Source organism: Stegodyphus dumicola, chromosome X2, assembly GCF_044657685.1.
Source record: "Stegodyphus dumicola isolate Sdum_Otavi_A_Nest chromosome X2, ASM4465768v1".
NCBI classification, from domain to species: domain Eukaryota; kingdom Metazoa; phylum Arthropoda; class Arachnida; order Araneae; family Eresidae; genus Stegodyphus; species Stegodyphus dumicola.
This window is the reverse complement of record NC_140781.1, coordinates 121,960,182-121,977,212: the sequence shown is the minus strand read 5'-3', so window position 1 is coordinate 121,977,212 and position 17,031 is coordinate 121,960,182.

Sequence of the window (17,031 nt, the reverse complement as noted above, 5' to 3'; positions counted from 1 at the left end):
TTTATAAAAGATTTTGCGGCTATCGCTGAGCCATTGTTAAAATTAAAAAGGAAAAAGGCAAGATTCTCGTGGACGGCCGAAGCCAATAGTGCTTTCGAAAAATTAAAACAAGCATTAACGCAAGCCCCTGTGTTGAAATTTCCTGAAAAGGATGAAAATTTAGAAATTTCAGCGGATGCTTCGGATTATGCGGTAGGAGCGGTACTTTCGCAAAATCAGCAGCCAGTAGCATTTTTTAGCCGAACTTTAAATCAAACACAAAGAAACTATTCCGCGACCGAGAGAGAGGCACTTGCAGTTCTGTTAGCAGTGCAAAAGTTCCGAGTCTATTTTGGAAAGGCGCCGATAACAGTATATTCTGATCATGCGGCGGTAACTAGATTGTACTCTGGAAAAAATTTATCCCCAAGGTTAATAAGATGGGCACTCAAGCTGCAAGAATATAATCTGGTAATCAAGCATACCCCCGGAAAGGAAAATATCGTAGCAGATGCCCTGTCACGAATTAAATTAGACGAACAGGGTAATACCGTAAAAGTTGCAATGCTGACAGCGTGTACAATAAATTCCCAAGAAACTGTAATAACCGAACTGGGTAAGGATCCTGAGTTTGGAAGTATTTATGAGTATTTGAAGGATCCTGAAAATTTTAGCCACCAAGATATTGTGGCGATAAGAAATAGGGCGGCCCATTACGAACTAATAGATGGTCTATTATTTTATACAAAAACTACGAATTCCAACAACGAATTTCGACCTGTTATCCCAGCTAGTCTTAGATTAAATATCCTGCAAGAGCTCCATGACAGCCCTTTAGCTTCTCATGCTGGTATTCGAAAAACTACTCAACGCGTACGGGAGGCAGTCTACTTTCCTGAACTGCAAAAGTTAACAAGGGCGTATGTCCAGTCCTGCCCAACATGTCAAGCCGTTAATTATATTAATTTCCGCCCGGCCGGGTTTCTAAATAGTATTAAATCCGAATTTCCACATGAAATAATCGGCATCGATTTATTGGGCCCTTTCCCAAAAAGTCAGTTAAACAAAAGTCGCTATCTCCTTGTTATAGTTGATCATTTTAGTAAATGGACCGAAATTGTTCCCTTAAAACGAGCCTCCGCGAAATTAGTTACCGATTCTATTTTAAATAAATATATTTTAAAATACGGGGCGCCCCTAAAAGTTATATCGGATAATGGTCCTCAATTTGTAAGTAATATATTTGAAGACATGTGCCAAAAACTGGGCATACGTCATTTAAAAATGGTCCCGTATCGGCCGCAATCAAATATAGCGGAACGGGTCAACAGAAATATAGTGAAAATTATCCGTAGTTATGTTAAAAATTTTCATAAAAGCTGGGATAACTATGTCAATGAATTTGCTTTCGCCCTTAGGACCGCAAAACATGATACAACGGGCAAAACTCCTGCTGAGTTATTTCTAGGCAGAAAGGTTATAACACCGTTAGATAAACTATTTTATGTGCAACAAAGAGCCCCAGAATTTAAAATGGGTGATATAGAAAAACTAATAAAAGAAGCAAAAAAGAATACGGAAGTAGCACAAAGAAAACAAAAATTGTATTATGACTTGAAACGACGGGGAGTAACTTATAAAGTAGGGGATGAAGTACTAAAAATTAAGCATTCACTTTCTTCAGCACCAGAAGATAAAACTGCCAAATTTTTTCCACGCTTTGAAGGACCATATGTTATAGAAAAAGTAACTCACGCTGTTGTAGTGTTAAAGGCAAGAAATGGTGAAACCTGTTCCGCAAACATTGACCAGATAAAACCATTCTATGACCGTAATAAAATGCAAATCTTTTCAGATCTTTTGCAGGATCCGGTACGGCAGACACCGCAGGCACAAGTTCCAGAGGTGGGAAAACGACAAGTACAAGGGCAAGCCAATGAGAGACAGAAGCAAGTGAAAAGAAAATTGCCCCGCGGAAAAATTGAAGGTACAAAGAAAAAGAAGCCGTTCCACCGTCCAAAAAACAGAGTTCACGAACACCCCCAGAATGAAGAAGGGAGAAGGACGACGTATGTGGAAAAGACCGGGAGAAAGGACGGCAACTATAACCCGGCTGTGAAACGGAAGATTGACTCATCCGACAGAACTCTCCGCAGCAAAAGTCGCCGAACTGCGGAAGGGCCATCAGCGGCGGAGGAAAAAGTACAAGAAAAATTTGAACGGCCAACAACGAGGTCCAAGCAGGATCACGACAGAAGTTTCCCGGTTCCACCAAGACCAGCTGCCTTCAAACGGCCAAGACCACAAGCAGAGGACAGAAGGAAGATGTTCAAGGGTGGCCGTAGTGGTGAAAAACGGAAGCTTCCAGAGGAAAGCACTGAAGGGCGAGCCCGTACAAGAAGGAGGATCAACCAAGCTACGGTCTGCAGCACCTTTAAAGACTGGGCCCAGAAAAGGATGTCTGAATATTACAAAGATAAGTAAAATTTTATGTTACTTTACAAACTTAAGTTAATCTTTCATTCTTACTGCAAGTGGCAGATTTCAAGAAGTTTTACCTCATGCGAGGTCTACCTTTATCGCCAAAAGGGCGAGAAATGAGTTGTGACCGATTTTCTTATTATGTTTTTCAATTACTCGCGCGTAAAACTAAAGTTGATGTATAATAGCGTTGTATAAAGACTTAAATATTGTAAAAAGTTATTGTATAAATTTTATTTAAAACATTCTAACAAGAAAGAAGTTTTAGTCTGAAAGACTTTTTGAAATGTAGTATTATTTCAATGTAGAAAGAATTGGCACTTGCTTTGAAAAGAATAGAAGTTAACAATGTACTACTAATGTATGTTTTCAAATGTGCAAAATTAACGGCATCTTGATATGTTCTTGTATACATGTGAACTGTTATTTTGAATGTTTAGAAATAACGTGATATGGTAAAAGTGAAAGTAATGTTAAAAAATTTGTTATTCGTGTGACTGTAAAGATTAAATCATGGTGAATATGTGTTAAAGGTTGAATGATGTAGTTAGGCTCTCTGACGCTACACTTTAGAGTTAGCCACTTTCAGAATAGTACCTCAGGGTCTAGAGTTGAAATTAGGGTGTGTTAAGAGGTCTCGTATGTTGAATTTTAACACATTAGTGTTTTGATTGTAGGAGGAAGTGTTGAACACATAGACAGAAACACATTCGTGTTTGGTGTTTTTACAACACATGTCAGAGAGCACGGGGAGAGATAATTAAAATAGTCATGAATGAAATAAGAATGTTAAGAAAAGTATATTCTATATGTTATTTGCAATGTCATTCTGTAACATTTCATTAAACTAGTTTTCCTTCCAGATCTCTGGAAGGAACCAGAATTGAATAAAGCTCCTGTTTTGATGCAGTACAGAAGAAAAAGAAAAAAGATTGTTGTATATTCCGGGAGCTGCTATTGTAACAAATTTCTTTCTTTTAAAATTTTCTAGTTTCTAGCTAAGTTATGATTGTAAAAGTTTGGCCTCGCGTTAGTTTCTAGAGCTAAAAGTTTTCAACAAGGTCGTTTTAGACCTCAGTTTCAAATTAATTAACTCTGGCGGGAAGTATGTAAGGATCTTAAGTTTTACTAACGTTTATTTTATTTTAAATCTTTACTATCACTTCTTATTTTCTACTTCCGGCCAGAATTATAAGCGTGAAGGAGTTTATGCAAAGTTGTCTGGCGAACGCCAAGTATTTAAGTGTGGCCTTTTTGCCAAGCAGAAGAGAGGAAGCCGTGAGTTCGAAGCAGGCCGCTTACCTTAGAAGTTACGCAGTTGCTACTTTGCCTTCCAGGCCAGAGGTTTTAATCCTCTTGATAAATTAAACGTATTGTAGTGTTCACAGTCTCTGTGCTACATACGCTTTCTGTTATTATAAGGCCAATCTTATTCTAAAGTTAAATTAGAGTTTAGTTTTATTTTGATATCTTTTAAGTTAGACCCCGAGTGGAGGGTCATTGTATTCCGAAGTACGGAAGTCATTGTATATAAAGAAAAAAATAAAGGGTTTTGTATACCCTTCGTCTGTATCCTGTCTACTTACTACAATTAGTGAACATAGCTTTAGTAAGCTCTCTGTTCTAGTCAGGTCATTGTATGTTTCCGAAGAAGGTTAGAAGAAACATTGAACCTGATAACTTGCCCGAACATTTTTTCGATTTGATCCTTCTTCATCGACAATTGAGTTCGGAGTATGTGTTGCCTTTTGCGACGCATTTCCGAGAACGTTCGGGATATACAATAGGTCTCTTTGAAATGAATCCTGGACTTTATAGTGCTCGCATTCTTCAACCGGAATATTTAGCAGAAACGTTTTACACGTTCATTGTTTTCTTGTGTAGTATTTGTTATCGACTCGGAGGAACGGCTCCCGTTTTAAAATTATGTTCTTTTGTGTACACGGACCATCATCCCGTGCTCTTGGATATTGGAGCTCTGAATGTGGAAAAGAGAGAACGCATCGGTCATCGAGAATTTTTAAACGAGAAGAAATGGCATCGGTTCTTGAAACGACGAACGACTCAAGACATTATTCGGTACGTGAAACTCATGCATCCGGATTATTTTAAGAAGAAATGTCGTGGTCAATGCATTCTCTCCGAGAAAGTCGTCTTCAACGATGTAACGCATCAACTGATTTGTAAAAGTCGACAACGCAGTCTGGCCGAGGTTTTAGATACTTTTCAAGAACTCATGCCCCATGAGCCTATTCGTCAACTCATTCGAACGTGGCTTTCTGCGAGATAAACAAGAAGATGGATTATAAACAACTCGTCCTCGATTTATTGAAACAGAAAAAATATCCCATTTTATTGGGTTATGTGGTCATGGATATTTATTACAAAGAGGTTTATAAATCAGACGGGAAAGTAAAACAATTCGACTCCCCATGTTTCGAGTTGAATCAAAGATATTTAGAAGAACCCAATCCATATAAACTGGAATTTATCACTTCGGACGAGAGTAGTAAATTGGTTATTCGACGACAAATCGATCCTAAAGATTTTAATATAAATCAATATCCGGAAAAATGTTTTCGTGTTAAACTGTCCAGTCACCATCTTGCTGAATTTGATATGTTTATATACAAGATGTTCGAAGAACAAATTTATAATTTCATAATGTATCTGAATAGTAACATTCCTGCCATTCGAGAATTTTCGAACTTAACTCACGACGAAAGTACTCGATATTTACCCCAGTCCATACGACTATGGGTGTATAACTATAAAACGGCCAAGATCACTCATCAAATTATGGATCCCGAATATTTTGGACCCCGTTCATCTCTTTTACTGGAAACACGCAAGATTCAAGGTTTATTGTCACCGTGCACTTCTAAATCAGTATTATTGTCCCTTCGAGATGATTATGCTTGGAAGAATCATACCGATAAAGCCATTTTACCGTCTTATGTATATGATTACGATCCTTATAATTTATATTATTCGGATCACTGGAAGGCTCTTGTCCCGCTGGCTTTTAATCCGTTAGAAAATCCCATCATTTGTTAATATTCCAGTTGCAGCACGTACTCATCGTCTTCACTCCCGTCACGAACAAAATTGATGTAACGTTTCGTTTGAGGATTCTTGTAGCGACAGACTTGGCGAATACCCCGACAAATAGATCCCGGCAAATTTAAATCTCGATCCATTCCTCGAGTCGGTTTTAGAATCAGACCCGATTCGTTTGTCTCGAGGGCTTTTATAAACTTTTGATCGTAGCCAACACGAGCTTTGAGTTTGGACTTTCTCTTTCTCCCTCTTTTTTTGGGTAGAGGAGCCAAGTAATGCCGAATGGGTATATCTATACTCGAAGAGCGACTTCGGGATCGATTTCGGACTCTTGTTAGACTTGGAGATCGACTTCGGACTCTTGTTGGACTTTGAGATCGTGTTCGGACTCTCGTTGGACTTCTCGATGGACTTCTCGATCGACTTCTAGAACGTTGACGTTGAGATCGACGCCGCATATTTGGATTTATTTCTACTTTATTACGGTTTAAGAAACGTTTTACATAGTCTTGGACACGAGGTTCTTCACTCATAGCGTCATACCAGTAATTTCCCGGAATGATTATAAATTTATCGTCTCGAAACTTTATAAACTCTTCTGGACTATAGCGGGGAAAAGATTTTTGTAAATGGGACAAGTCGAATAAAACGTGCCCCAACGAACATGTCCCTGTCAATTCAGAACGACGCACGTTTCGATTTAATTTCTCTTCTAACACTTTTTGAACATACTCAATAGGAACTTTGGAAGGATAAGACATTTTTTTTTGCTTTATATTCCCCAAATGACTTGTCCATAGAAATATAATCGGAAGAAAAATGAATCTCGAACGTGCTGGTGTGTATCATAGTAAGCGTGATCGTATAAATCAAACACATCTAAATGAGCCAAGGCATGTAAAGTAAAAATGAATAATAATTGCCATGTCGTTTCATTACGATAAAATCGAGTTTGATCTACATTGACCTGATTAGCATAATAGGTGTTCATATTGATCGTGCCCCTGTTTTGATCTACCAGCATCTTGTTCGAAGTGGAATAGTTTAAGCAGTAATTGCGATGAATTTTAATAAACTCGAAAAGATTAAAAATAACGTAGACGGGAATTTTTCCTTCCTCGGTTTCGGTTTCATTAATATATAACTGAATAACCTCTTTGGGTCCTCCTGGCTCTTCACAATAATACATGGACATTTCGTAACGGTCCAATCGACGAATTGGATTTTCCAAGATACGATTGAGAATCGAGACCCATCGTTCAAATATGAAATGGAATTTTTTAAAATCGATCGTGGCCCAATCATCCATGATTTTAAAGCATGCCGTACAAGCATCTCGCCAAGTATTAATTTTAGACTGAAGAGCCGTTCGACGACAAGATCGACGTTCTTCGTGTTGATCAACTCGTCTTTCCATATCCTTATCCTTTGTTTTCTTCCAAAGAAAAAAAAGATGGCTGAAATGTATATATTCTTGATGATAGTTGGTCTCTTTCTATTTTTCTTTCCTACTTCTGTCATAGAATCGGATTCCATCCCCATGAACGAATCTATACCGCTTAAAGATTGTCGACGAGAAAAAGTCCGGTGTGTGGATACATGTGATTTTCTTTGCACAAACGGGGAAGAAATGCAATGCGTTCGAGGACTCTGTATGCCCAAACTGAATCCTTACCCGTGTCAAACTGAAAAAGGAGGTATGATTATTCTTACCGAAAAAAATGGATTCTATCAGTGGTCGTGTTACTGTACGGATCCAGCTTTTTACAATGGACCGGACTGTGGAGAATTGGCGAAAGACGTTTGTCAAAATGGTACATTTATCTATAGGGGGTTCAATCAGCATGAATGCATGTGTTAATTTCCACAAGTAAAGGCTATGATTCAAGGAAAACCTCAGTGTGTGCATAGGAATATAGCTCGGTTTTATCGGGATCCGTAATGAACTGGATCATTAAAAAATGTAAGGACCAAATCAATTGAGTAAGTTGGAAAAAAAAATCGTCTGAAAATGTCTCAAATTTTTTGAAAAAACAAACCGTGACTCTATCTTACATTGGGTGTAATTAGAAATTACCCCCCTTTTTGTCCGAAAATGATGTCTCACAATTTCGAAAAATTGAAGACATCAATTTCAGACGAAAAGGGGGATTTTTTTTTAAGTTTACAGAAAATTTTTCCTACCAATTCGATCGACTTGATCCTTGTGGTTTTTTAATTATCCAGACTCTCACTTATCTATTTAAACAATCCGACATTCCCTACAGATCAGTCTGTACTGCTGAAGAGGTAACATCTTTCAACGCAGCTTCTACGTTACGACAAATGCTTCAATAAAGGTAAGAGATTTTTCCTTCTTAATTATTTTTTGTTTTACTAGAAAGAAATGATTATCCTATTTTTTTGAACCTATCTAAGTGTTTTGAGTTCTACTTCAGATTACGAAGTGCTTTTGAAGATCCAATCTGGTTATCTTTTTCAATCCATAAAAGTAATGATCCCTATATTTTTTGAAAGTTTTTTAAAGAATAGACTCTTGTGTTACTGATTCCATCTCCTTTTCAGCTTCTTCTTGTATATATATTTACGATAACCTGCAATTTTCATAGAACGTTTAATGATGGTAAAGGAAGGAGAAAAGGATCGATTCGGAAAATACTTTTGAAAGAATCGTTTTAGTTTTCTTGAGCAACTATCTAATCTTCGAGGGAAAAGTGGGCCGGCAATTACCCAAGCTAGAAATTCATACAAAAACCGATTACGTTGGTCCAATACATTGGATGACACCAGTTTCTTTTCTGCATAATGTCCACGAAGATCTGTTTCGTTCAAAAGTTTTAAAATTTCTTTTGCTTTTAATTCGGTTTCAAGAATGACCAGAATGAATAAAGCCATTTCTTCATATTCGTAGCGATCTATAACTATTTTTCTAAGTCTTTTGAGGTCATCTAATGTAAGAAGAAAACTTTGACACCTTTTAGTATTAGTTTGTTTCGGACGCTCCTTTTTAACACTTAACAAACGATATAGAAACCAAAGTCTATTCTTTACTTGATTAAGCGATTTCTTCTTTTCCTCAGTTAGATATTTTTCATATTTTTTTAAGGCGTCAGCATAATGATCTGGTATACCGTCACCATGCTTACGATACCACTCATAGAATTCATTAAAATAAAGTTCATAGTTAATTCGTGATCCTTCCGAAATATTCATACGTTTAATAATATTTTGACATTCCTCCATTGACGGACATGGTTTGAATACTGTATTATCAGGTTTATGTCTCTGATTAGGAAGAGCGCTATCCCAACATTTCCATCGTCTCATTCGTTGGTATTCCCGCTCTTTGAAACGAACATTTGGATCTTTTCGCCTTTCTCGAGATCTCAATCGATTTGCTTCTTTTACTTTTTCCTGTAACCAATACCATTTCATATACGCTTTTCTTTTCCTTTTTCTTTCAGACAAAATTGTAGATGCCTCAATATTCATCTTGATTCCCATTAGTTACACTGATTTCATCTCTTTTTTTAGCTTCTTCTCGTATATATTTACGATATTTTGCAATTTTCATGGAACGTTTAATGATGGTATAGGAAGGATTAAAGGGTCGATACGGAAAATACTTTCGAAAGAATCGTTTTAATTTTCTTAAGCAACCATCTAGTGATCGAGGGAAAAGTGGGCCGGCAATAACCCAAGCCAAAAATTCATACAAAAACCGATTACGTTGATCCCATATATTGGACGATGCCAATTTCTTTTCTGCATAATGTCGTCGAAGATCTGTTTCGTTCAGAAGTTTTAAAATTTCGTTTGCTTTTAAGTCAGTTTCAAGAATGACAAGAATAAATAAAGCCATCTCTTCATATTCATAGCGATCTATAACTATTTTTCTAAGTTTTTTGAGATCATTTAATGTAAGAAGAGGACCTTGACATCTTTTAATATGAATTTGGTTCGAGCGCTCCCTTTTTTCACCGAGCAAACGGTATAAAAACACGATTTTATTTTTTATTTTATTATACGATTTCCTCTTTTCCTCAGTCAGATACTTTTCATATATCTCTAGTGCTCTTTTATAATGATATTTTATACCGTCACCATGTTTTCGATACCAATCATAGAATTCATTAAAATAAAATTCATACTTTGCTCGTGTTCCTTCCGAAATATTCATACGTTTAATAATATTTTGACATTCCTCCATCGACGGACATTGTTTGAATACTGTATTGTCAGGCTTATGTCTATGTTTAGGAAGAGCGTTATCCCAACATTTCCATCGTCTCATTCGTTGGTATTCTTTTTCCTTGAATCGAACGTTTGGATCTTTTCGTCTTTCTCGTTTTCTCCATCGATTTGCTTCTTTTACTCGTTCCAGTGACCAATAATGTTTCAAATATGCTTTTCTTTTTCTTTTCCTTTCAGATAAAGTTGTAGGTTCCTCAGTATTCATCTTGATTCCTACCCTTCATTATTAATTATTATCTATTATATTTCACTTCGTCTTATATTTTTTAATCTAATCCTTTTTTGGTACCTAAAAAGTAAATTGATTAAAAAAAATATAAGGATTCCATAAAACTTTTTTCCTTGACCGTAAAATAACAAAGATCCTAAAATCCTTACCTTTTAAATGTAGTGTGTCCCATAGGACAAACCGGTTTGTCCTATGGGACACACTAGATTTAAAAGGTAAGGATTTTAGGATCTTTTTTATTTTACTAAAAATTTGATAAAAAGGTTTATACTAGAAGGTTTCAAAATTTTATTAATGATATTAAATTATTATTAATGATTTTTTGAATGGGTGCCAGGATCTGACGCTATTGATAAAGAAATAACTTAACCCATAATATATATGTCTGAAAAACAAATACCATGAAGGGGGAACATAGTTTTCCTAATGTTTATCTTGCTGTGTTTTATAAATCATGTAGATGGTCAGACAAATCACTAATGTAATGACAAATAAACAGTAAAGCTGAATAGTATGAATAAAAGGCATAAATGTCTTATAATTAGATCCAAAAACGGATCGGAGAAATGATTCATAACTCATTTTATCTTGTTCATTCCTTTCTCTCTAATTACATACAAGTTCTATCAATATCCTTAATGGATCCAAGATTCTACTTCAACTATAAAATTGACTCATCGTAAGATTTTTTACTTGCAGATACTCAAGGCAGTTTGGTCTGTTTATTAGAATTCCAAATACATTTCCCGCATCTGTTCTAACCAATGGATTCTGGATTTACAACGAGCGGTTTTTATCAGAAGCATAAAAGACTTTCCCCATCTATTCTCTAGCCATGGATTTTAGATTTTATTAGACCCCTTAGCGAATGTCAGTTCGGATACTACGCCAACTATAAAATCGGCTCATCGTAAGCTTTTCCACTTGCGGATACTTTCTCAGATGTCTATTTTCTTCTTTTTTTAATCCGACCCTCTCAAAAACAAAGGATAATGAATATTCATAAATACGCTACACTTTACAGCCAATTTCATGGCTTGCATTTAGGAGGATTCAATGTGATTCAAGATACGATTTTTTTTCCCTTAGCCCATATGCGGCTTCAACCTTCTGTGATTCGAAAACTCGTTCATTTCGATAAAGTCGTCCCGAGTCAGAAACCACTCGTTCTCGCCCTAGCCGCCTATTGTAAAATGTCGGACTTGTCGTGTACCGTTTTTCTTCAACGCAATGCGTCATGGATCCTTCTTTTAGAAAACGAACGGGTCATTTTCCCCACGATCCCGAATTCATCGGAATCCTCCCACAATCTTTTCAAACTTTTCGCCACACCATTTTTTGTGAAAGATCCTAAAACGATCGAACGGTATTTACAAAATCCCGTGTTCGAAAACGTGTACCGCTCCCAAAATAATCATACAATTCTATATTTAGACGAATGGGATATACCGTATCCAGGAGGACATTACTTTGATGATGATAACGGGCCCAGATTACATTTACCAGAAGATGACGGAGGGAAAAGGTATCGTCTTTGTTTTTTGTCCAACCAGGTCCATCACGAGAATGACCTCGTCCATAATTTCATCAACGAATGGAAAGATCGACCGGACGTTTATTACGATCCTCTGAAAACGCGAACGGCTTTTCCGTCTTCCTTTATTGAATTTTTACCGTCCGTGAATCCTGAGAAACCCATCCCGTTTCCCATTGAGTACAATAAGAGTACGGCGCTCATTCAAAAACAATGGACGTATCAGCACCATCCTCAATATATTGTCCAAGATATTTTGAATACGTACGATCAGAGAAATTCGCTTGAGAAGGTCGGACTCTTGATCGAATACCCGTTTCAAATCGGGTTCGAAAATGCTACTCGATCGAATCCTAACGGGAAATGCATTGGACTCGTCGTCAACGGTTCTGAACCGGAAACGATTTTATATGTTCGATCACCGTATCAGCGGTACATGGAATATCAAGCCATCCCCACGACCGTGCACTGGATTCCTATTCTTTACGAACCAGAAACCACGTATCCACTCCAACCGGTCGTACTCTGTTCGACGATCATCGGGTTTGAATACAAAAAGGCTTTCTTATGTTTAAGTTATGTCATGCTCGAATCTCATCCGAAACAACCTGCTAATAGAAACACGGCGTGTCTGTTCCATCCCGTCACAGATGTGAGCGAATTGACGTTTCTCGAGAGTTACGAATACGATTGTCAGCATGCGCTTCACCGAGTTCGATATGCTTCCATTCCTCATGATTTATGGTGTCTGACCAAAATCGAAGAAGAAAAACCAGTTCCACTTGCTAAACCCTATGCTCATCTACCTTATCTGGTTCAATCATGGCTGGAGTTTTATCATCAGAATCGTTCCACGGATCCAGAAATCAGGTACGGCAATCTGAAACTCTTTCAATTGGCTCTAACTTTGGCTCGACATAAAATATGCTTTTCGGCTGAAACGGTCGAAACCGAAGAAGAAGAAGGTATCATTGTACCAAGAAATTCATCGTCTCCGATCGTCATTCGCCTAAGTCGGGAAGCTCGAAAATTTCTCGATATTGTCCGGTTAAGAATTGAATTTATGGAACGACCAGTTTCCTCTCAATGTGTTCTGTTGTAAAGAGAAAAAAAAACGAAACAAATATCTGTAGATTGAGAAATGGTGATTCCCTTAGCTCAGCTAGGAACTCAACTCACAAGAAGTGCGAAAGTTATCCACTGATATACAGAATTCTTGAAACGATGACGTCATCTTGAAATGTCTTGTGAATCGAGTCGGCTGGAAAAAATTTCTGAGAACGAAAAAAAAAAAAAAAAAAAAAAGTCTTAAGTTATGTCTAAGTTAAAAAAGTCATGTCTTAACTTAAAAAGTCTTAAGTTAAGACATGATAAAAATTAACAAAAAGTTTTTTTTTTTTTTATTTTATCTACAGACTCATTCTTGCAATGATTGCCATTAGAAAGGATGAGTTATGGTTAGTTTTTTCAAACGGTGAGACATCCTTCCCAGACAAAAAGAAGAGAGAGTTAATTTTTATCATGTCTAAAAGACATGATAAAAATTAACAAAAAGTTTTTTTTTTCATCTACAGAAATTTTTCCTAGCCGACTCGATTGGCAAGACATCTCAAAATTCTTTCTAGAATGGACTCTCGCTTATCTATTTAAACATTTCAAGTTTTACTTCAGATCGCTCAGGAGGGTTGAAGAAGAAGCATTTCGTCACTTGGAGATCATATTGTATTCTTTTCCATTTCGGAATTGGTCAAGATTCGATTAGGAGCAGCAATCAAGTAATCATACATCTGATTATATCGTAGCAAATAATCGACCGTGATCCAATTGAGTTGAATATTCACAATCAACACTAAAAAATAGAGTATTTCAACGCGAGTTATTTCGTACGTCATATCTCCCCGTTGAGCGAACTGGTCGGCTATTTCCGTAATGATAGTAAAAACGTTCAATGGATCCACGACCAATTCTGTATTCCATTGAATTGTAAATGGAAGTACGAGGTTTTGTTCACTCAAAAAATACAAATAGCCGTATTTCTCTTTTTCTCGAAACAGCGTTTGAATATAGTCTCGCACCGCTTCCCGTACTTCTGGATCGCGCACCAGTTCGAGCGTGACGAGGCTCGTGAAGGGCGGAAATTTATGAAATTTGATATATTGAGGTACCACGGTATTCAGTCGAGGACGATATTTATGTTGAAGAAGGTGATCGATAGGAGTCTTTAAGGATTGAAGTGTAACGATATCCATCTTTTCTTATACGAATTTCCAAATAATAAGGCCGATGATGACAAGAACGATTCCCAACAAGATTGGTTTTAGGTACGGTATATTACCCAAAACATCCAAAATACCACTCGTGATGGAACCCGTCACGTCTTGACTGAAATGCGTTAAAGCTTCTCCGATCGTGGGTCGACGGCATTTCAATTCTTGCGTCGGTGTACAATCGTGATATTGACAATCACATAATCGACAACACGTATCCTCTTTCTCGTTGTCGTACCCTTCACACGCATTCCATTGCTGAATAGGAAATCCCGTGCACGATTCGATCCCGTGAACAGGTTCGGGTTGACAACAACTCAATTCTTTAAGTTTACAAACCATGTCCCCTCCGTTGTAGAGAAAACAGTCCGAATTGTCCCGAATGTATTGGTTGACATATTGAGAACCGAGCGCGACGGCCGTCATCCCTCCTGCGGTCAGAAGAGCTTTCTTACTAAACACTTTATCAAAAGCTTTTTGAAGGGTTTTATTCTTCGCGACGACTTTAGTGACCTCCCCTGCTCGTTTGACAGGAATGTCGAATCGTTTAAATTGTTTAGCGACTTTGCCTCCAGACTTGTTAAAAAATCGCATGTCTCTTGACCCTTGCCGGATTTTCAGAAACCAAGACAATGAACGAATCCAATTGTATTTTTAGTAATCGAAAAATTCCTTGTGGGTCGGACAATATTTCGGCGTTTCGGAATATTCTCTGCCTGAACCATCTTCGAAATCCTTATGGATTGCAAATTTATTATCATCGAATGGAATCGGAATCGCATACAAAGGTCGTTGGACCTTTCCTGATTGTGAAGGAAAATTTCTCGTTTCCGAAAATACTGTCATTTTACCGACGCGCGAGTTCCTGGATAAACATTTCCGACCCGATTTACACGACGTCCAGTTGGACGATCTCACGTTTAAACTCAACCCGTGCATCGAGCACTATATCAACCACCTGTATTCTCACCCGACCGACTTGAAACGCAATAACGCCATGGATGTGTTTGATCGGCGTTTCCATTACGAACTGCTACGGAATTTAAGTGTTGGCAACACGAACGAAATTGGTTTAGGCGTGAACAATACCACGAAGATGCAAGAAGAAATGATGGTTCATTTCAAGAGCACGCTTCAGCAACGTCTTTGCGGTTTATACCACTATATTAATAATTCAAATGTAGCGACACTTTTCGACAAGATAAAGGTATGCGACATGGCGAATGGAGGTCTCTTTGTCGACCCTAAAACGGAATTCTCTCCCTTTTACAATTTCCTGCTGGCGCATTGTTTATTCGATTTTCATAAACTACCCAATTTAGACCTCGTTCCCGAAACCGTCATTTCGAATGTCGCGTACAAGAAAGGGGTTGGGGTTTATACGTTAGAAGATATTTGTCACCCTGAACCGATTGTTGTGATGGGAGAAGAAACAGGATCTTCGTATCTCTATCAATCCAAATGCATCACGTATCCCAAAGAAACGGCTTTAAATAAACAATTGACGAGAAAGGATTTGCCCGATAATCTCATTATGAAAAATGCCATGCAGTTTTCTGATACGCGGTTCCTAACTTGCTAAATGCGAAAACGTTTGGAGAAATAAATTGATTTGGTTGGGGGGTTAAAAAGTCAGTACAGAAAAATTTCTATTATGTAAAAAGGAAAAAAAAAATGGTAATATACCTTGACACAGAATCTGTTTTCATCATGTAGAAGCTTGTACACAGACCACAGCATTAAACGATCTGAAGTGAAACTCGAATGGCTTAAATAGATAAGTGAGAACACATTCTTGAAAAAAAATGATGGTCTTGTTGATCGAGTCGACTGGAAAAAATTTTTGAGATCTAAAAAAAAAAAAAAAAAAAACTTTTTGTTAATTTTTATCATGTCTTTAGACATGATAAAAATTAACAACCCCCTTTCCTTTTTCTCTGGGAATGTTGTCTCACACTTTCTAAAAATAGACCATAACTCATCCTTTCTAATGGCAATCATTCCAAGAATGAGTCACGGTTTATTTTTCTAAAGAGTGAGACAACATTCCCAGACAAAAAGGGGAGGGTAGTTAATTTTTATCATGTCTAAAGACATGATAAAAATTAACAAAAAGTTTTTTTTTTTTTTTTTTTTTTTTTTAATCTATATTACAACGAGACCTGAGAGCGTACGGTTTATACGCAAATTTACTAAACTTGTTCTTCATAAAACTGGCAGAAACCTAACCTAAATAGACTGGATCCTCATTGCCTTTTACATCCTCAGCCTCCTTCTTAGACTTCTCTTTCTTGAATGGTTTGCACAGATCTGGATTGATCTTGCTTTTGATGGGAACCTGGTCTGGATCCACCTTTTCAGTTTTGATTTTCTCTTTATCGAAGGTAGTGGAAATGGTTTCGTTAATAATATTTCTCGAAGAAGGTTCTAAAATATTTAACTGAAACACGGATTTTTCGATCATATTCAGAGCATCTTCTTGAAAGAGAATCATATCTCTACAAATGCCTCCTACTCTACAATACAAAGCGTCCGTTTCGTAAAAGTACCGCGAATTAATTTTAATATTTAAAATACCAATAAACATATCGTTATTCACAAATTCTTGGTCCAGGGTTTCTTGAAACACGTTTAAAAGCGTCGTTCCATCAAACACTTTGGTTTTGCGTAAACACCATTGATTTTGAGACATCTGAGAATTCAGATCATTTCGTTGACTCATTTGCCGACACGCTTTACAGAGAGAAGGTCTACATTTTTCAATGAAGAACCGACATTGTTCTGAAATCAGCATTTGGGAATGATCGGCGGCCACGGCTTTGGTAATGTCCACCAGAGGAGGACAGAGTTTACATATGAAAGAATGGGCATTCAGATTCCTCTTATAATTAGTAGCGCAGAGAACCCAATACCCCGCTACGAGAATATTATAATGATGATTGAAATCTTTAATATTTTCAATCTGAATATAACCTTTTTCTACGGGATGCTGGAACGGGATCGCTTTAGCTTGAAAATCTTGAAACTGAGGATTGTTGGCTAATATATTTTTCCATTCCCGTCTCACGAGGTTTAACGTTCTCGGGTTATTTTCAACGATTTCGTCAATCCCCGCTTTTAAAATCGGGTGCGCAAGAATACGATCGATTAACTCTGAATATTCCATAGTTCCCCTTTATTATTATTTTATGGACTTCTAAACATCTCGGTCTGTTTCCTCAATTCTT